Source organism: Zalophus californianus, chromosome 2 (genome assembly GCF_009762305.2).
Source record: "Zalophus californianus isolate mZalCal1 chromosome 2, mZalCal1.pri.v2, whole genome shotgun sequence".
NCBI classification, from domain to species: domain Eukaryota; kingdom Metazoa; phylum Chordata; class Mammalia; order Carnivora; family Otariidae; genus Zalophus; species Zalophus californianus.
In genome coordinates, this window is record NC_045596.1 from 79,527,256 (window position 1) to 79,532,470 (window position 5,215).

A 5,215-nucleotide genomic window follows, 5' to 3' on the forward strand; every position below is an offset into this window, starting at 1 on the left:
AGTGATATTCCACGTGGACACGTTCATGTACATAAAGGGATGTAGTAGTACATTAAGTGTTGCAGTAGAAGTTTAATACAGTTTTGAGAGCTAGAATTCCAAATCTCTGGTCTAGCTTCCCAGAGGACAGAGAACAAGACAGAAATCTGAGACCCACAGGAACTGAGATATTTAGCAGGGAGCCCAGCACAGCCCTCATCAATACAGGAATTCAGCTAGTCATCCAATTGACAAGAAAGATTTTTGGTCACAAGGAAGAATGAAAACTTTGGTAGAGTAATCAGGATCAAATTATTTATACACCATTTATAGCGTATCCATTATATGTTCAAGCATTCCTGTAGGTGCAGAGGGCATAAGAGCAAATGATTCTTGGCTTTCCTATCTAAGAGCTAACCAACTATCTGGGAGGAAGTCATAAAAATGTCATTAAAATATTGGCATAGGAATATGAAGTGGAAATGATTGGTAATAAGTAAAATAATTCCAGATACACTGAGGGTTTAGGTGTGGCAGGAAACTGTGTATGTATACTGTTCCCAATTGTCAACATGAAGTTGTACAGAACATTAGAATGCATTCTGGAATACATCTTCTTTGGCTAGAGCAGCCTCATTATCTAATGACTAAACTATAGTCATTAGAACTAGGTTAAATTGGTGAATGCCCAAATAAGTAAATCATTACAATATGCCTTCTCCAGACACCTAAAGCATAAGTGTTTTTGGTGGTGATTTATTCTTGCTATCCACCAGCAACTTTATTATAAGTACAAACATTATTTACACAGGCCTAGTTAAAATGTGAATATTTTTGCTTCTTGTGGCCTTTCTTAAACATTCTGTCAAGATACCCTTCAAGGCTGTACTCAAAAATCCTCTTCCTTTGGGCCACATCATAGAGATTAGCTGCACTTAATCCATAGCTATACAGCAGAATTTGTCATATTATATTATGGTTAGTTATATCTAATCCTTTGTATTTAAACATTGTGTATGGTGAGGGGAAACAATTTACTTTTGCATTTCTAAATGTGTTATCTCTTTAAGAGTGGTATAAAAGTGGTATTTTAAACCTCTGAAATAATTGGCTGTATCTGTGCCCTGGTACAGTCTTTCATTGGTTTAGTTTAAACATTAGTATAATCCAGATGAATTTAATACAAGATGTTGCCAAATTCAATATAGAAAGGATGTGACAAAACACCTTGGGTAGTTCTGTTTGTGTTACTGCATATTGCTAAAGCAGTGTCATGGCTAAAAATGAATTGTTTCTAAAGGTAAATTATTGTGGTTTATTTGCTAGTTTGCACTGAGAGTTGACCTCTGCTGGTGCAATTTTTTGTTCTAAACTCGTTTAAATAATAATTTTATGATATGTCTCCCTTCTACCTTGTAACAATTGCTTCGGCCTACATTATAGATAGCCACTAGAAAAAAATGTATATGTAATATGCATATATTATCTATCAAGCACATATATAATATGTAATAAAATTATGCTTTTTAAAATATATTACAGTCCAATATATTGCTTTGTGTGGAGGGCCCACACCATGACGTACAGCCTTTTATTGCTGGGGTATGAGACATACAGTGCATACAGTGGCAATCATCAAGCAGCTGCCCAGAAAAGCAGGTGATTGTTATTGCATGGGGCTTGCACTTGGTAGGAAATGGGCATGCATGGTGACATAGCATAATGGAACAGTCTAGCAGACTACACAGTTAAGAGATTCTACACATGAGTGAAGGTGGGATGGTGGGCTTGGCAACAAGTTGTAAGATTGGAGGCCAAGGGCCAGAACTCTGTTTCTGGGGCATGTGATGAGAGCCTGAGATATGCTGCAGGTGGTGACAAAAATGACTTCAGCTGTGGAGACCGGCAGAGGAGAAAAAACAGGCAGATGATTCCATGGACCAGAAAACAGGAGCAAAGACTCTAAAGGGACAGGACAAAAAGAGTACAGGAAAGAGTCCAGGTCCTCCTTAGAGGCCAGGACCTAGGTGGGAGGGCTGGCAACACAATGGGAACAATAAACGACAAGGCAACATGATAGCAAAGGCAATGACAAAAGAGTCTAATATTCCTCCTGCCCTCCTTCCAGGGACTAGAAATGGCATCAGCAGAATGGGTGTCAGCACAAACACCTGGTTAGAAGAGGTGCTAGTTTGCCAAAGACGAGGAAGTTTATGATGAAACATGTACGTATTTAGGGAGATAGGAGTAACATATAGTTTGTAAGTTGAATTTTAATGATAGAATCTTGGTAAGTATCTGAAAAGTTTAGAGCTAAATTAATATAATCATGATTCATGTATGTAAGGGTATTACCACCCCTTTAAATAATGTATCATTTACATTTTATAGGAAGAAAAAGATGATGGTGCCGGGAAAGCAGATGTCATGCCTAAATGTCTCAAAAATTCATTCTCTTTTTGGGCTAAATTCAGCTACTAAAACTTTATAGGCAAGCATTAAAATGTCTGGGGAAACAAAAGTTACTGGACAAAGATCCTAGCAGATAACACTGGAAGAGTGAGAAGGCAGGTGATCCTTCTGAGTCTACAGTAAAATGGAATCATGAATATAGACTTAGACTGGCACAAAAACAGACACATAGATCAATGGAACAGAATCGAGAGCCCAGAAATGGACCCTCAACTCTATGGTCAACTAATCTTTGACAAAGCAGGAAAGAATGTCCAATGGAAAAAAGACAGTCTCTTCAACAAATGGTGTTGGGAAAATTGGACAGCCACATGCAGAAGAATGAAACTGGACCATTTCCTTACACCACACACAAAAGTAGACTCCAAATGGTTGAAAGACCTCAATGTGAGACAGGAGTCCATCAAAATCCTAAAGGAGAACACAGGTAGCAAGCTCTTCGACCTCAGCCGCAGCAACTTCTTCCTAGAAACATCGCCAAAGGCACGGGAAGCCAGGGCAAAAATGAACTATTGGGATTTCATCAAGATAAAAAGCTTTTGCACAGCAAAAGAAACAGTCCACAAAACCAAAAGACAACCGACAGAATGGGAGAAAATATTTGCAAATGACATATCAGATAAAGGGCCAGTATCCAAAATCTATAAAGAACTTATCAAACTCAACACCCAAAGAACAAATAATCCAATCAAGAAATGGGCAGAAGACAGGAACAGACATTTTTCCAAAGAAGACATCCAAATGGCCAACAGGCACATGAAAAAGTGCTCAACATCACTCGGCATCAGGGAAATCCAAATCAAAACCTCAATGAGATACCACCTCACACCAGTCAGAATGGCTGAAATTAACAAGTCAGGGAACGACAGATGTTGGCGGGGATGTGGAGAAAGGGGAACCCTACTACACTGTTGGTGGGAATGCAAGCTGGTGCAACCACTCTGGAAAACAGTGTGGAGGTTCCTCAAACAGTTGAAATTAGAGCTACCATTCGATCCAGCAATTGCACTACTGGGTATTTACCCCAAAGATACAAATGTAGGGAACCGAAGGGGTACGTGCACCCCAATGTTTATAGCAGCAATGTCCACAATAGCCAAACTGTGGAAAGAGCCAAGATGTCCATCGACAGATGAATGGATAAAGAGGAAGTGGTATATATACACAATGGAATATTATGCAGCCATCAAAAGGAATGAGATCTTGCCATTTGCAACGACGTGGATGGAACTGGAGGGTGTTATGCTGAGTGAAATAAGTCAATCAGAGAAAGACATGTATCATATGACCTCACTGATATGAGGAATTCTTAATCTCAGGAACAAACTGAGGGTTGCTGGAGTGGTCGGGGATGGGAGGGATGGGGTGGCTGGGTGATGGACATTGGGGAAGATATGTGCTACGGTGAGCGCTGTGAATTGTGTAAGACTGTTGAATCACAGATCTGTACTTCTGAAACAAATAACGCAACATATGTTAAGAAAAAAGAAAAAGAAGAAGATAGCAGGAGAGGAAGAATGAAGGGGAGTAAGTCAGAGGGGGAGACGAACCAGGAGAGATGATGGACTCTGAAAAACAAACTGAGGTTTCTGGAGGGGAGGAGGGTGGGGGGATGGGTTAGCCTGGTGATGGGTATTGAGGAGGGCACGTTCTGCATGGAGCACTGGGTGTTATGAACAAACAATGAATCATGGAACAGTACACCAAAACAAATTATGTAATATATGGTGATTAACATAACAATAAAAAATTAAAAAAAAAAGAAATCAGGATTGTGATAGAGTTCAGCAGAGACAACCAAACTTGACTTACAAAAAGGTCAATTTAAAGAAAAAAAAATTAGGTTTCTTTTGTTTCATTTACACTGGAAATATTGGTTCTCTTAGTGAAAATGCATATTCCAAACTTGATGATATGCTTTAGTAATGAAGAGAATATTAAGATAGGGCGCCTGGGTGGCTCAGTTGGTCAAGCGACTGCCTTCGGCTCAGGTCATGATCCTGGAGTCCCGGGATCGAGTCCCACATCGGGCTTCCTGCTCAGCAGGGAGTCTGCTTCTCCCTCTGACCCTCTTCCCTCTCGTGCTTTCTATCTCTCATTCTCTCTCTCTCTCAAATAAATAAATAAATAAAAATCTTAAAAAAAAGAATATTAAGATAAAACCTAACAATGAGGGGCACCTGGGTGGCTCAGTCAGTTAAACATCTGCCTTCCACTCGGGTCATTTTCCCAGGGCCCTAGCATGGAGCCCTAAATCAGGCTCCCTGCTCAGAGGGGAGTCTGCTTCTCCTTCTCCCTCTGCCCCTCCCCGTGCTCATGCTCTCTCTCGCTCACTCTCTCTCTCAAATAAATAAATTAAAAATCCTGAAAAAAATTGACAATGATTTTTAAGGACCCAAAGGATAATACTGGAGAATATTTAGGAACCAAAACAGAGGCTGAATTCCTGATCCTTCATGCTAAAACTAAATTTTGGTTCGTATCTTGAATCTAGGCCATGTATATGCACCCCAAGGATTGTGATTTGCTAATCATTCCTCTCTACCAGCTTGAACTAATACATAAATGAAGAGAATCAGTAGCTACTGCCTTGTTGAATTTGGTCCCTGATACACTCTAAGAACTGGTGTGGTTGTTAAAGTCATACCATTTAGGTACTGCTTGATTTATTTTAAATAATTGAAGAAGTACTGAAGAAAATTCACCTAGTTCTAGTCTGTACTGAATCCAACTTTGTGCCTTCATGATTTGAATTCTGCAAAGT